Source organism: Acinonyx jubatus, chromosome D3 (genome assembly GCF_027475565.1).
Source record: "Acinonyx jubatus isolate Ajub_Pintada_27869175 chromosome D3, VMU_Ajub_asm_v1.0, whole genome shotgun sequence".
Taxonomy (NCBI): domain Eukaryota; kingdom Metazoa; phylum Chordata; class Mammalia; order Carnivora; family Felidae; genus Acinonyx; species Acinonyx jubatus.
Window position 1 is genome coordinate 90,121,100 of NC_069392.1, and position 17,093 is coordinate 90,138,192.

General features: G+C 48.4%; 1 long non-coding RNA gene across 1 annotated transcript; it reads left to right on the plus strand.

The window, feature by feature from the left end:
• Positions 1-1,620: 1,620 nt before the first annotated feature.
• LOC128312399 (uncharacterized) lies at positions 1,621-11,003 on the plus strand. The gene is made up of 3 exons (XR_008291693.1): positions 1,621-2,200; positions 6,497-6,584; positions 10,668-11,003. It is a non-coding gene; the product is annotated as an uncharacterized LOC128312399 (long non-coding RNA).
• Positions 11,004-17,093: the final 6,090 nt, after the last annotated feature.

Genomic DNA, 17,093 nt, shown 5'->3' on the forward strand with positions numbered 1-17,093 from the left:
CTGGCCCCACAGATGAAGGTGCTGGTGCAACCTTGTGCTTTCTGGGGGGGCCCAGAGGGCTGACGAGCGAAGTAAGGAACGAGACGGCACACGCATCACTGTGAAGTGCAGTGGTGCTCCCGTAGACGCTCAGGCAGGACGGGGTTTCCCTGGTTGTACCGCTGAGCCCAGGTATCCCAGTGAGGAGCACGGCTGGGGTGCAGCCCAGGGGCCTGACCGCGGGGAGTTTTACGAGCCGCTTCGCTCCATGGGTTGCCGGGATAGCGACTTGTCACTTGCCATGTCCCCACACGACTGCTAGTGCAGAGCCACGGGGGGGTGGGGATCAGGCGGTCCCACCCTCGGCTGCTATGACCACTGCAGTGACCTCCCGGACGGTGGGGGCGGCTGACCTTCCTGGCTGCCCAGGAGGGCATGGGCAGGGGAGACCCGAAGCCGGGCATGTCCGGCTGAGAGTGGAGACCATGAGGAAGCCTGGCCGTGGACTCTGAGGCAGCCCCCTCACCCCCACTCCCCATCCTGCGGTTGCAGACCGAGGGCTGAGGGTGAGCCCAGGCCCGGCGTGTAAACTGGGTTGTAATCTCTGCACAGATGCCCTACCTACAAATGCTCGTTTCTTGTGCTCAGGTAAGAACCGGAGTGGGGGGAAGGGTTGCTGAGTCGGGAGGTGGGGACAAGGAGGCAGCCGGTGACCCCGAGCTCTTGGAACCTCCCACCGCCCCTGGCCTCCTCCCGCGTTGGGAGGCAGCACCCCTCCCACCTGAAGCGGCCACCTGCCGAGCTTTCCAATGTCTGTCCCTGGGGTGGGCTCCCTGCCTGATCCTGATCCCCAGGACCCACCTCTCTGGTCCTTATTTCCTCTGGTCGCACAAACACAAAGGTGATAGATAAGACTTGGCAAAGCGATGCCCCCGCCCCAGGGGACAGTGACTTCTCTGCCCGAGCGGGGCCTCGTCCGTCTTTGTCAACAGGAACCCGGGGCTGCAGAAAAGTGGCTTCCAGGGGGATCGGCCCCAAATGACAGAACGGGCTGAGCTCAGGCCTGATCAGTGACACGGGCCGTTCGTGGGCTTGGGGTTTACTTTGTTGGCTGGAGAGCTGGGCACGTGTGAACGGCTGGCTGGGCTAGTGACCCCGCTGAGGCTCAGCGGGCCGGCCGGCCAGCACGGAAGTCCGGAGCTCCCGGGATGCTGCCCGTCGGCAGCGTTTCCCTAGAATCACCTGAAGGCACCATGAAACCGCGTATTTCCCCGGGGTTTCCGACCCGTTAGTGAGGCGCGCGGCCTGAGAACCTGCATCTCTAACCAGTTCTGGGCGGGGCTGAGGCTGCCGGCCCGGGGAACCACACTTTGAGAGCCACCGCTCAGAAGGCAGTGCTGGGGATCGGGGTGTGGGGGTGCCGCCTTGCGTCTCTCAGGTGCCGTCGGCTCCCCACCTCCTAACCCCACTCCCGACGCGTGAGCAAGCGAACGGGCCCGGGCGGCCTCCTGGAAGGGCCCCGCGTCCGCTGTCGTCGGCAGCCCACGGAAGATGCCGCCTGGGGTGCCCAGGCACGGGTGGGAGACATGGCATCTCAGGTGACAGACGCCGCAGCGTCCCCCACACCCAACGGTGGGATCCAGAGTGTTGCGACGTTCGAGCCTCAGGTGGTAAAGGCCAGTGATCACTGGACTCTCAGAAGACCAATGCACGGGAAGCTTATCACGATGTCACCTGCCACGCACAGGTGACAACCTCCAAGGTCTCTGGGCCGAAAGGTGACTCCTGTCAACACAGCAGGACACTTCTGAGACCAAGCAAGCGTGAGGACGTCAGGCCACGGAGAGGGCGACTGGGAAGGACCACTTCTGGGACAGCGTGGCATCCGTTTTAGCAGCGAGCGCACAGCCTGCGGTCCCTCCGGCGGCCGCACAAACGGCTTCGATGAGTTGACGGTATTTAACATGAAACACGTCAGTCGAAGGATCAGTTACCGCTCAGTGTATATTTATTCCTTATGTTCCATCTTTCTTCAGTTTCCTAATCCTTTTCTTCAGTGCCCACGAGTAAAAAAAGGGCGTTTTTACAAGTTAAAAACCAAGGCTGACCCAGAAGAGACAGCAAAACCACTTTCGGGCGGTCACTCTGAGCGTTTTTCTCACGCGTGGGGTCGGAGGCACCAAAACGTCCCCGCGGTCAGGGGGACATAGCGGAACAGGAGGTCAGTAGGTGGCCCGTCCCTCGTGGTTTCATTTCTACCGCTGGCAGGTCAAAGAAGCCCAATTTCTCCCACAAAACAAACTCCTCACCTCGGTAGCCTTACTACGATTTGAACAACCTTTCCTGATTATTTACGTAAATACTTTTGACAGATCAAGTTCTTTCTGTTCTGGACAGTGCTGTTAACTTTTTCGGAGCGCCCTCGCCACCGGGGAGCGAGGGGTTTGCGTCTCCAGAGACTTCTTTGGAAAGAACTCAAGGGGGCGTTCGAGAACCACGCTCTGCAGCCAGCGGCCGGTCCTGTGGGCGTGTTTGCGTGTGCAACACAGGCCTCGGGGAAGATCCGTGTCCCCTCTGCTGGCTTTCCCGCAGCCGCTGCTGATGCAGGATACCTGCGAGGTTTCAGACTGGTTTGGCAGACCAGACAAAAGTTCTCAAGTCACAAACGCTCCGGTAAAGAGCAAGCGTTTCTATTTGCGCCTGAAAACATTTTTTAAAATCACTGAATAATTGCAAATTCCTTTTTTATCACTGACAAAACCTCCAACGCAGTCACTGAATTGACGAATCAAACAACGCCAAACGCATTGAGCACAAAGCGGAAGATGTCTCTGACCTTTTATTTTTTTAATTAAAAAAAATTTTTTTAATGTTTATTCATTTTTGAAAGACAAGAGAGAGACAGAGCACAAGCAGGGGTGGGGCAGAGAGAGAGAGAGGGAGACACAGAATCCAAAGCAGGCTCCAGGCTCTGAACTGTCAACACAGAGCCCGACGCGGGGCTCGAACTCACGAACTGCGAGATCGTGAACTGAGCCGAAGTCGGACGCTCAACCGACCGAGCCCCCCAGGCGCCCCTGCCTCTGACCTTTTGATCCCTCTGGGGTCTGGTGGATTCTCCCGCATTTTGCTATTGACACACAAACAGAACTATGCACATACAGAAACATTTTATGTTTTCAAAAAGTGCGATCAGGCTGTGCAGATCGTCTCGAAGCTTTTTTCACCACTAAGTGCCTCGTGTTGTTCTTCCCTGTTAGCACAGACTTGGTATTTCTCGAGATGCCCCGCAGACAGTACATATTTCAGTGGGTGCATGGAAGGCCCTAGAAGCAGATGTATCAGACTGCATTTATCCAGCACAACGTACATAGGCAGTGAGGTCATCTCCAGCTTTCTTACTATTACCAAACACAGCAGGGTGCACCTTTCATGTGAGTCCGCTGCCGGTGTTGATTTCTGTGGGAATGATTCCTGAAAGCGAGCAACCCACTTTCGATCTTTGCTGTCTCCAGGAGGACTCGTTTATTTCAGACGACGTTCTGGCCTTTTTACACTTTCCTCTTCCAGGTGAAGCTTAGAACCATTTTGTGAAGTTCTCCGTCACCCTTCTTCACCTGCAGTGGAATTGTGATGGAAGGTGCATTGAGTTATGGATTGATTCGAGGGGCATCACTGCAGAGTATTTAATTGTTTTTGATATGAAATTTATTGTCAAACTGGTTTCCATACAACACCCAGTGCTCATCCCAACAGGTGTATTTAAAATCCCGGTTCTTCGTTGTTGTCTCTGGTCCGTTTGCACAGTGCGTCTGTATGATTTGCATATACAAAGCAATCTATCATATACCTGGATTAGTGCATAGGAAAATTACTGCTTTTCTGTGTTAATCTTATATTGACCTGCTTGATGGAACTCTGGGTTTAATAAACTGCTGTTTCCTCTAGATGTTTAGACAATCATCCCAGATGCAAAAAAAAAAAAAAAAAGGAACAGTTTTGTTGTCCTTTCCAGTATTTTTTAGCTATTTATTTATTTTCTTGCCATGTTTCATTAATGGCATGCCCCAGCAAGAGTATAAGGTTGTTTTAATTCCTTTTTTTTGTTCAGTACAAATATTTCCGAGAGTTTTGTTTTTCCCTTTATTCTGGAACAGTTCAGACAAAAGGAGAGTTCCTTGGCATTTGACAGACCCCATTTATGCCTTAGTGGCATACGGACTTAGATTGTTTCGTTTTCTCCCCAGTATTATGGGTCTGTGCCCATTTATCCAATCTATTAAATTAACATAGAGTGGCATATGAATTTCTAGTCAATCAAAGTCGGTCAAATAGTGCAGTGCAGAACTGGGGTTTGGGTCTAAATGGCTGGTTTCCAGATTCCACTTTTTTAGCTTCCGGGGTCTCGCGGCCGGCTGTGTGGTGTGGAGATGATGTGCAGGCTAAGGTTAGGGTAGCTGTGTTATTAAAAAAGACAATGTTGGAGTGTGAACATCACATGGATTCTTTCCAAGAACTTTTTTTCTTGGGGCGCCTGGGCGGTTCAGTTGGTTAAGCCTCCCACTTTAGCACGGCTCATGATCTCGCGGTCCGTGAGTTCGAGCCCCGCGTCGGGCTCTGTGCCGACAGCTCGGAGCCTGGAGCCTGCTTCGGATTCTGTGCCTCCCTCTCTCTCTGCCCCTCCCCTGCTCGTGCTCGGTCTCTCTCTGTCTCTCGAAAATCAATAAATGTTTAAAAAAGTAAAAAAAAAAAAAAAAAAGGAAACTGAAACGTTTCCATTATAGAAGAATTTTTATAGAAGAATTGCTTGAAATTATGCCAGCGTAGAATTTTAATTTTCTCCGGTGAACTGGTGATTGCCTTTTTTCTTTTGCACTGACCAGAGAGACCTGGGCATCTAATGTCTATCCTCGTATATCCTCAAATGCGCCCAGGATCTTATAGACACTGTGTGTTGCACTGTGTCTTTTATTCCTGAACAGCATCCTGTTAGAACATCTTCAAGTCGTTTTATAAAAAAGTCAAGTTTCTGGATTATTCCATAGTCGCAAGTGCCTGTATCTTAGCCTCGCCTGCCGTTGCGAATGCTGCCGGGTGTGGGGCCGTTCGAACCAAATCACGCAAACAGCGCCAGCTGCGGCCTTGTTCCTGCTCCCGGGCGGCCGATTTCTCTGCTCATCCCGAAATTCTCTGGGATGTCTCTGAAGACGAGCCTTTAAAAATCCATTTTATTGCCTCCGAGGGGACCCTGTCGACCTGAACAAGTGACGTCTTCTCCAGAGCCGCCGGACGAACCACTGCCACGATTTCTCAGCAGTCTCTTCACCTCTGTCGTTTCTTTCTGGGTCCGCGTTGGTCAGACACTGGGTGACAGATTCCGTCTTCGCTCACGTACTTTCCTTTTTAGTTTCCGTTCTTTGTTTCATTCTGGAATACCTCTCTATCCTGCTCTACTTTTAAAAAGTTATACCCTCTTGCGCTGTTGGTGGGAATGCAAACTGGTGCAGCCGTTCTGGAAAACAGTGCGGACGTTCCTCAAAAAATTAAAAAATAGACCTACCCTATGACCCAGCAACAGCACTGCCAGGAATCGACCCAACGGATATAGGAGTGCTGATGCATAGGGGCACTTGTACCCCAATGTTTATAGCAGCACTTTCAACAATAGCCAAATTATGGAAGGAGCCATTAAATAGCCATCAACTGACGAATGGATAAAGAAATTGTGGTTTATATACACAATGGAGTACTACGTGACAATGAAAAAGAATGAAATATGGCCCTTTGTAGCAATGTGGATGGAACTGGAGAGTGTTATGCTAAGGGAAATAAGCCATACAGAGAGGGACAGATACCATATGTTTTCACTCGTATGTGGATCCTGAGAAACTTGGTGGAAATCCATGGGGGAGGGGAAGGAAAAAAAAGAAAGAGGTTAGAGTGGGAGAGAGCCAAAGCATAAAAGACTCTTGAAAACTGAGAACAAACTGAGGGTTGATGGGCGGTGGGAGGGAGGGGGCGGGTGGGTGATAGGCATTGAGGAGGGCACCTGTTGGGATGGGCACTGGGTGTTGTATGGAAACCAATTTGACAATAATTTCATATATTAAAAAAAAAGAAATCTCTTTCTTCTACCCAAAGTTAGTTAAAGGAAACATATTATATCTATAAAATTAAAAAAAAGATGCTTCAATAATAATAAAAAAAGTTATAAAGCATAGCTTGATGTTGGAAAGCCTTTTTGTTCTCTGTTCCAGCGAACAGCGTACCCATTCATTTGTGAATCTCTCGGAATATGAATGAAAGTTCATTTTTTTCTATTTCTCGAGCTATCTCGTAGTTTCCCGACGTCAGTGGTTACGAATCTTTCTCTTCCAAGATACATATCTCTTCTCCCGTGTCTGATGGTCTTTGAGGGCCGCTTGAACTGGAGTGATTCTTCCAGATTGTTTCACTCTGTCATTGTCGAGGAGTGCCGACATCTCGGTCACGTTATACGTGTTTTCTTTTTACTCAGACTCCAGCAAGTCGAGGCGTGCTCGGCCTGCGGATGTGAACATGTTGGGCTCTTGTTCCCCGTCGCCGTGTGTGAGAACATCTCTTGGGTATGTCCCCCATAGCTGCCAGTCTGGTTCTGAACTTATCTGTGTTTTCCCCTCCGTGATTTATTGAGATGCACCTTTCTCAAACCCTAATTTCTGTGTCTCTCATACTCTGAGTACGTGAAGACTGAGATAATGACAAACCCCAGGCTGCTGGTCTACGAGCTCTTCCAGAGCCTGCTGCCCACCTGCTACCCTCCCTCTGAGGGCTCCCGCTGTCTCCTGGTCCAAAGTCTGGGATCGTCTGTATCTGAAAATACAAAAAATGGAGTTTGATGGGTGGAGGCGATGGCCAGTGAGGGTCCTTGCGGTAGAGGAATGCGCCACACGTAAGGAGCTGGGAGAACCTGTCGGAATTTCTAGACTGTGAGGCCCCCGCTTCTTTCTGTCAGGACTAGTGGGCTGGGATTCATAAAGCCTGCCCATGCCACTTAATCTTTCAGGGAGTTAAACATTTCTGAGGGCATTTCATGGAATATTTAGGTTTACCTTTGTTTATTTTCATTTCTCTCAAGATTTTCATATTAATTTGATGGCCAGTCTTCACTTTTGGTGTGGTTCAAAGTTCTACATTGTGTAACAATTTGTGAGAGACTTAATGAGAGCCTGAAAATGAGCCTTGTATTCCTTAATGCTTTAGAAAATATTAGCTCTGTGCTAAAAGCACAGAATCGTGAATGTCAAGATTCATCCTGTGATTTATCCATCTGAGTTGTGACACTGGAGCTTGTTCTGGAACAGGGACGCCTCTGTGGCTGCCATCAACCACTCCCTGTCAAAGTTCACGAAGGAGAAACAAAGGAGGCGGATTTAGGGGCAGATACGGGCACATTGAAGGGCGAGAAATTGAGACCACATGGAGTCATTATCTTCAGGACTCAAAATCCCTTGTAATTCCTGGGATTTGACTCTGATGGCAGAGTTTAATTTCTGATTTCTTAATAAGCCACTTCTATTTAACTTGAGAGGGTTATCTCAAATCTCAATATAGTAGTCTCCACGTAGGAAAGATGACAGCAAACTTTGATTTAAAAATGTTTTATTTATTATTGAGAGACAGAGAGGCACAGAGCGTGAGCAGGGGAAGGGTAGAGAGATGGGGAGACACGGAATCTGAAGCAGGCTCCAGGCTCCGAGCTGTCAGCACAGAGCCCGACGCAGGGCTCGAACTCACCAACCGTGAGATCATGACCCGAGCCAAAGTTGGACACTTAACCGACTGAGCCACCCAGGCGCCCCGACAGTAAACTTTTTAACAGTGATGGATTCTAGGTGTAATTTATGTATTAAAATTTACTGAAAATTTGTCTTTTTTCTAGTGATGTATACTCACAGGAGTACACTCCTATCATGGGATGCAGTAACCAGACACTGAATAATCTGAACACCGCTGTAACACCTTCTCAATGAAGTATCTGGAAACTTAAGGTTCATTATAGGTGTGGCCAGTGAAGGTCACTGGAATGTATCGCCTTTGAAGAATATCGTACCTCTTTTCCTTCGTGCTATTTCTTTGATCTGGCTCTAAGTATTTGGGGGGCAATTGATTACTTCCTGTGACTTGACCACTTTATGAAGAGCACCCATATTTTAATTGGTCAAATTCAATGCTGGATTCATGTTAGATTAGTCACTATTATGTTGTAGTCATTTAAAAAATTGCTTTGCTTGATGTAGCTTATAAAAATATTAAGGTGGGGTGCCTGGGTGGCTCAGTCCGTTGAGTGTCCAACTTTGGCTCAGGTCACGATCTCGAGGTTCGTGAGTTCAAGCCCCACGTCGGGCTCTGTGCTGACAGCTCAGAGCGTGGAGTCTGCTTCGGATTCTGTGTCTCCCTCTCTCTCTGCCCCTCCCCTCTTGTTCTCTCTCTCTCTCTCTCTCTCTCTCTCTCTCTCTCAAAAATAAACATTAAAACAAATTAAAAAAAAAAATTAAGGCAACTCAGTGAAACTCCAGGCCATGTGTTCAGACTATAGATAGACTTAAATTTATGTATGGTGAAACGACCTCTACTTATTAGAAAATCTTAGAAGCATATCGTTCCTGACATCAAGCAGCAGCCCGACGGCCAGAACCATCGCACCTGCACCCTCGTGGACGTAAACAGCTCAGAGCGTGCGGGTCCCAGGCAGAGTCCCTGGTCTGTGGCTCCAGCCTGCCCTTCCCGTGGGCTTGTCCGTTTCAGCAAATGGCACCTCGGTACTCTGTGTCTCCCACGCTCCACGTCCACCCCACGTCTCCTGACTCATCACGAGGTCCCGTGGCGCTGACCGTGAAACCCCCAGACAGCGTCCCGGCACCAGCGTGAGAACCAGGGTCCTCCAGCCGGCCCTTCTGTTCCGAGCCCAGTGCCACCAATTTCTCCACCTCGCTCTGCACTGGTAATGAATCTCCTCCAGCCTGGACCTCCTGGGCCTTTTCCTGCTTCTCTTCCTCCGCATCTTCTAACCACCAATCCTGCTGTGCGCGTACTTGGAGTGACGTCCTACGAGGTGCTCGTCTGTTACCTTCTGGATCGTTAGCACTCACGATGCGCCCGCAGTCACATGAGCGCTGGAGGCACGCTCCAGGGATGTGCGGTCAGGAAACGCTCCATCTGGGGCTGCTTCCGTCTTGTGAATAAGGCTCCTGATCTCCTCTTGCATCTGTGCTTGCTGAGGTCTCGCCGTGTCTCAGACCCTAAACCCACTGGGCACCTGCCGGCGAACAAGGTCCAGCAGAGAGATCCAGGGCAAGGGGGGGTGGGGCAGGGACCAAAGGCCGAGTGGTTGGCAGGGCCGGGCTTGTGGCTGGGGTCTGAGGACTGTGCAGGGAGGCATGGCCCTGTTCCCGGTGCGCCGGGAGCCCAGGGCAGCCTCTGGTTTACATCTGATAGTGGCCACTCTGGCTGCCAGAAGAAGGGCCTCCAGGAAAAAGCCTGGAGCAGGGAGGCCAGACTGGGGGCTGCCGGAGGGTCCGGGTGAGAGAGTTCAATGTCTTAGCTGGCGGGGCTGGGAACGAGGGCAGTCTGAGGTTTGGCATGTGTATGCAGGCGTGTGGGTACGGCTACGAATAATTACGCGTGCTGACCTAGTTCACACTGCAGACATTGCTGTATAGGATGCTCCCTTGTGGGTTTTTTCCCCCTACGTTATTGGCTGCAAATTAGAAATAGTGAGCCCTGTAATGTGGCCATTATTCCAGTTAAGTTTCTTTTCTGGTTTCCTGGGCGGAGCTGGGATCCAAGCCCAGTCCCTCTATGACACCCCAGATCCACACCGTTTCCACCAAATAGCGTCTCTCATCCATACGGCAACTGAAGTACGTCACCCACTTTTTGGAACCTAACCGTTTATAAAATCATCGGCTCCGTGGCTTTACGGCAATGGCAGGCATACTTATTCTGATCCTATAGGGTTTCTAAAAGTCCCAAACTTTGGTACCTCAAATTCAACGTCAAAACTTACCAAACGATCGTTGTTGAAAATATGTGCAATCTTATGTCGGCCAGGCCTTAGCAAAGCTGTTGAAATGTTTTGAGACCTAAACATTTCTGGTACTTCATTCTTATTGAAACAAAATCCAGTTGAAAATCGCAAGGCTCTCGACACAGAAAGTCGGAGGGGTTTTAGAGGTGAGGACGTTTGGGAATTTGAACGGCTCGCCTAAGACCTGAGAACGCGCGGCATTCAGGGGCAGGATGGCAGGCCGGGCCCGCCCCCCCCCAGCCACCTGCCTGCACCTGCTGCCTGCTCCACTTTGTGAACTGAAACCTGGGCGCGCGGGGCAACAGAATCGTGCCGGCTTTGAGACTGGCTTTCGACCCACCTTGCAAATGCCTACCAGCGCCACATTCCCGCGGTGCCTTCAACATGGCACTTCTCTGTCAACACGAAATCCTGGGAAGGAGACCAGGATGCCACTGATGCAATCTGCCTGTGTCCCTTCCTTAGGAAATGCGATCGTGGCAAAACTGGACAACAGGAGTGTTTTCTTACGTGAAACACGTTAAAATATTCAAGAAGGTTTTTGATAGTGATATATCCGCAACATGGTAATTGAAGTAAACTGACTTCTCATACACGTAAAAGCTGTTCTTTTTTTCAGATGCTGGAAATTTGGGGTATCATTTGGGAAAAGTGTTATTATTCTTGATCATTGTGCCAGACTCACAGCTCGTCTTTCTGAATGCCTGCGGCTGAATTTCAGGAGCCATTTGAGTAAGTACTGGAAGTTTTTGCTGTTAAAGCCACATATAGAGAATGGATTGAGTGTCAGAGGTCTTGATTATGAGGTTTTCATTCCTGTAGCACGTTTATACTTTTCACTATGGAATTAAAGATACTAACTGTAATATTATATTAATTACTTTTAAAGATATCAATATGAAAGATATTAAAGAAAGAAACCGTGTTTTCAAAATTCTAAACAATTTTAAGTGATGCATTGTAAAACTTTAATAAAATCTATCCAGAAGATTTTTTTCAAGTTTTTCTTATTTAGACTCTAAGGCAATATTTAAAGTTAAGAGCATGCATTCATTAATAAAATTAACAAGATTAAAAACGCAGAGAATTGCATTTTTGAATGGTTCGAAGAAGAGGTTAGAATTGAATAAGTTTCTGTCTTGATTCAGTCCTGATTATTTTTACTCTTTTGCTCATGTACTACAGAGACAAGTCTGGGCACATCACTTCACTGAGATGATTGTACGTGACCAAATCAAAGTGAGAGGCACACAATGAAAACATTCCAGTTAAAATAGGTTACAAGAGAATACCATCTATCTGATTAAAAGCAAAGATTTCTATATCATTCATATATATTTATACTTCGTTAGTGGTTCTCTAGATACCTGATTGAAAATCTCCTTCCTTTTCATATGCACAAGAACCTACTAAGTTCTTCACATTTTTATTAAGCACTTTTGATATTTCAGCAATACTAAAAGTTTTCCTTAACTTATTAAAAAAAATGGGCAGGTGCACCAACTCGTTTTGACGTCTAACTTACTGAATATTTTCTAAGACACGAGGCAAATTTGGGTTTGGTGTCTTTTTAAAAAAATTTTTTTTAACTTTTTATTTCTTGTTGAGAGAGTGTGAGCAGGGGCAAAGAGAGAGAGAGAGAGAGAGAGAGAGAGAGAGAGGGAGGGAGAATCTGAAACAGGCTCCAGGCTCTGAGCTGTCAGCACAGAGCCCGACGCAGGGCTTGAACCCACGAACTGTGAGATCGTGACCTGAGCCAAAGTCTCGGACGCTTAACTGAGTGAGCCACCCAGGCGCCCCTGTCAGGCTGTGTTCTCAATGCTTCTGTGTTTTATTAGCTCACTCATTAGACGGGGCTGGTCTGACATGAGCAGGAGAGACCGCCGTCATCATGGGAGCACAGAATAGAGTCGCAAGGGCCCTACCGAAGCAGAGCGGTGGTGGTCCCCCTGCCTGAACCACCTTCTTCCCTAGGATTCCATGACACCCCGCCTGGTTCTCCACCCTTCCCATAAGCCTCTGTCCTTCCTCCGCTGGCTCCTCCCACCTCACCTCCTTCCACGCCTTCCCCAGGCCGTCGCCTGCCCCCAGGATGACTCCTGGCACCATTTCCCTTCCCGTCTAGTGACTCACAGAACCACCTGCCCCAAGTCACTGGTGACCATAGCGCGTGACGCTGAACACGCCCGACGAGAACAGCTGATGATGTCCCTTCGGGTGTCTCCCCCTCAGGAACTGATGCCAGCCTCCAAATTCTTTAGGCCAGAAAACTTGGAAGCGTCCGCTCCCCCCCACCCAATCGGACGGGTCCTCACCAACTTCATCGCTACAGTCTGATGCCAAGCTGCTGCGTGACTCACCGGGACGTGGGCACCTGCTCCCCATAGCCCATCGTCTGGGAATACTGGCTTATGCCATTAGAAGTGAGTCGGGTCCTATTACTCTGCTCCTGAGACATCGACCGAGGCTCCCAGAGTGGCGTCTGAGGCTCACCAGGGCCTTGGAGCCCCACGGGAGCCACCTGGAGCCCACCTCCTCCGCTTCGCCTCCCCTCACGTGCTCTCGCTTCAGTTCCCTTCCAGGACAGACGCTCCATCTGCCAGCCGCGGGCCAGGGTCACTCTTCCTGTCTTCCGCTTGACATGTTCTTTCCAGACCTTTGTATGGCTGCTGTTTTCTCCGTGTGCAGACTCAGCTTACCTGTCACCTCCACTGACAGGCTCTCCTGGTTTCCTACCTGAGACACGGTCCTCTCAACCCCCTCAGTGGCGTCCGCGATCTCCGTCTACATACTTGCCCGCCTTCCCTTCTTCGAGTATGAACCCCTTCTGGGCAGCGGCTGTATCACCTTGAATGCTGTTGTTCCAGTAATTCGGACACAGGCAGATATACAGCAGGCGCCCAATAAATATTTCTTGCTTTGTTGACTGAGACCAAACCAGAGGGGCCTCGAACGCGATCCAACTTCCTCTCAGTACACGGCTGTGAGAAACTAAACAGCCCCTTAGTGAGATAACATCCTCCCCGTCATAAACAGCAGCAAGAGAGTGTCAACACTGGGAAGATTGAAATGGTGCCTCTAGCCTGGCATCATTATTCTTTAAAAATTCTTTTTATTTTTTAATTCTATTTTTTACACTTATTTATTTTTGAGAAACAGAGTGAGACAAAGCGTGAGCAGGGGAGGGGCAGAGAGAGAGGGAGACACAACATCCAAAGCAGGCTCCGGGCTCCGAGCTGTCGGCACAGAGCCCGATGCGGGACTCGAACCCACGAATGGTGAGATCGTGACCTGAGCCGAAGTCGGACGCTCAACCTACTGAGCCAACCAGGCGCCCCCAAAATTCTTGAAATATCTATCATTTGTCCTGGATCCTGTGGATATATGGGCAAGAAACCAGTCTAAATATCACCAGCAGCAGACTAGAGTGGCCCAGTTAAATGAATTATGCTAAGCCATGTAATAAGTAACAGCACAGGCAAGAAAGAGGGAGGTAGGTCTCCATCTGTTGACGGAGAAAGATTTTCAAGGAACGTTCAGTGAAAGAGAAGCAAAATCCAGAGCCTTGTATGTGATGGCTTCCTTTCCATGCAAAAAAAAATATGTTTATACTATATATTTATATGTAAGGGACTATAGGCATATAATATTTTCCTCAGAGAATACTTGAGAACCCATTTCAGTGATTGTTTCCGGGCATGGACTAAGGGGAAGGAGGCTTTTATACCCTTTTTTGGGTTCTTTTTATATGTTGCCAATATTTTTTTAAGTTTATTTATTTATTTTGAGGGGGGGGAAGAAAGGGAGAGAGTAAGAAGGGGGGAGGTGCAGAGACAGAGGGAGAGAGAGAGAGAGAGAGAGAGAGAGAGAGAGAGAGAATCCCAAGCAGGCTCCGGGCTGTCAGCGTGGAGCCCAGTGCGGGGCTCAGATTCACGAACTGTCAGATCGTGACCCGAGCTGAAACCAAGAGTCTGACACTTCATCCACTGAGCCCCCAGGCGCCCTGTGTTGCCAGTATTTTGAGTGTATTTTATTTTGGTGGAGCGCATATCACATTTGCCCTTCCAGCCGTCTCGAGCACATTGTTCCTGGCACGTGGCACACGGGCAGTGTATGTGGTCATCTCCACTTTCACTCCCAGAATAGCTTCAGTGCCCAGACTGAGCATCTGTCCCCCCAAACAATCCGCCTGTTTGTTGGGCGCTGGCTGAACCGTCTCTGATCTGCTTTCTGTCTCTAGGGATTCACCAGCATAAGTACTTCCCACTGAAGGTCCTTCATTGGAATGTGGACGTGTGTCACTTTCTTTTCCCACCGAGTGTCCCAGGGGCTGTCAGGGCAAAAGGAAAGGGGCCACGCTCATTTCCTACTCGTGCTTTCCTGTTTTTTTTTTTTTTTCTTTAGCGGTGTGGTTTTATAGGTTATAAATAATAGTTCGTTCCACTATTGAAAAAAAAATTAAGTGAAATATTATTAGAGTCACCTAGAAATCTAGAGTGAAACTCAGAATTGGAAGTAAAAACACGCCATTTTATAAAACATCAAAACAAAGGCTCATCTAGTTTTCATTTTGCAGGAATCTGTATACTTTTCTGTTTCAAATCATCCCCACCAATGTTCTTTTACACGACCTCGTGCAGATCAAGGTAACGGAACATCCCCTGGTCAGAGAATGCATCCATGTACATTTCGTTCAAAGTACAGGAAGATGCTCATCTCTGAATAATTCCCAGTGATGTTGTTCCTCTATTAGCCAGTAGACTGGCCACATCGTGGAGAGGGTTTATTATTGCATTAATATGCGATAATTGATTCAGTTGAACTTCATTGCAACGAGCTGATTAGGATAGAAGGTCAGGAAATGTGAGATGCTTATTTCACAGCTTGTGATGGAATTGGTAAACTACCTCAATAAATAAAAGGAGTAGAGATATTAAATTAGCAGAAAATAATAGAACTAGTTTAATTTTTGATGACATAATTGTCGGTGGCTCTAAGCACCATGTACAAAATTACCATACTTCTAAGTATCTGTCTAAATAAGCCATCGCAAGAAATGATTTCTAGTTTTCTTTTTTTTAAAGAAATTGTAAGCAAATATTCCGTTTTTTAAAAATGTTTATTTATTTTTTGAGAGACAGAGCATGAGCAGGGTAGGAGCCAAGAGAGAGGGAGACACAGAATCCGAAGCAGGCTCCAGGCTCTGAGCTGTCGGCACAGAGCCCGATGCGGGGCTCGAACTCGCGGACCGTGAGATCATGACCTGAGCCGAAGTCAGACACTTGACCGACTGAGCCACCCAGGCGCCCCTCAATCCTCACTCTTCCTGGCCCGTGGAAAATGGTCACAGGATTGTCAATTATCTGTGTGTCTAAGTTCTCTCCTCTCTGTGACTGTGTCGCACCTCTCTCTCTCTTTCCCTTTCTCTCTCTCTGTGTCCCTGCCCATTCTCCTTCTACACCTATGAATCAAGTCACTTTCTTGGTTTCTCATATTCTTCTCCCTTACATCTAAGTATTCCTCAAAGTTTTGTCATTAATCATCATTTCTTGTCACCCTACACGCACAGCATGGTCTAACCTCTCCCAGAGGGTGTGAGGGCTGATATTTCAATGGCACTATCAAATACAGATTTGTTTACTGCTCGTGCAACATTCTGAGTCTGTGCTCCTGGAGGTCATCGGGGATCCAGGCACCTATTTCCATGGAGAAACAGGGCACGGTTCTGATGGGTTGATGGCTGAAGAAAACAGGATGTGCAGCTCACATTAAAGTCTGAGAAGTTACACAGCGGGGAGAAGTTGGATGGCAACTCGAAGGGAGGCAGACTTAAGGTAGAGTTTCTTTTAGGGTGACTTGGTCTTAGCATATCTGGGGGCTGAGGAAACAGCCAAGTAGAGGTGGGAAGCTCTGAGACCACTTAGCACAACTGCGAGGTATCTGCTTCTAGAATGAAGGGTCTCCAGGGTCCAAGGCACCAGGCTAGCTCTGGCGGGGGCTGGGGGGGAGGGGGTACATTCAATACCTCTTTCCCACAGAGGACACGAAATAAAAATTGGCTGGTGGAGTGTGGCACAAGAGCCATCTGTCCCAGCTGGTAGATTTGCTGTGGCACGTTTCCAGAAAGCTTGTTGTTAGGACCTGAACTTTGCCCAAGCGTTAAATCATTTTTTGTATCCATTTTGCCCACTCTGCTCTTTGTCCCTGGGACAGCTCTCTGTAAGCCTCGCTATTTGCAAACAGAGCCCAAGTCACAGAGCCAGACGCGGGGTTCGAACTCACAAGGCAAGAGATCATGACCTGAGCCGAAGTCTGACACTCAACCCTCGGAGCCACCCTGGTGCCCTGCATTCGTTAGTGTTCAAGTGCTGATGTAAACGGTATTTTGTTTTATTTTTTTTAGTTTAAAGTCTTAATCGTTCCCTTCTGATATAAAGGACAATGATGGACATTTGTACATTTGCCTTGCGTTCTATGATCTGGCCAAACGCTCACTATCTCTGGAGATTTTCTGTGAATTCCTTGGGTGCGTGTGGGTTTTCTATACAGACAATCATGTCATCTGTGAATAAAGTCAGCTTTATTTTTGCTTTTCAATCTTCATATCTTTGTACATCACTAGAGAATTTTTCATTCGAGCCGTGGTACTTTTCAGGTCCACCCTGTCTCCGTGGCTCATTTTTATGCCTTCCCTCGCGTTATCGATATCTCTACTTGGGGAGACCTTGGCCTCCTTGTTTCCTCTCAGTCTTGGGTATAATTAAGAAGCTGATGTGAAGTCTTTTTCTAGTGAGTCCAATGTCTTGGCTGTCGAGGTTTCCATTAATTACTTTTTTCCTGCGAATAGACCATACTTTTTGTTTCTTTGCATGTCTTGTCATTATCTGCTGGAAACTGGACAGTTTGACTTCTATAATGAGGCGACTGGGGAAATAAGATTCTCCCCTCTCCAGGATTTGTTGTCACCGTTGGCTGTGCATCTTCTGACGTCATTGGTTTGTTGAATGGCCTCTGCAGCAGTTTAGTAAACCCCGTCTTCTCGGCT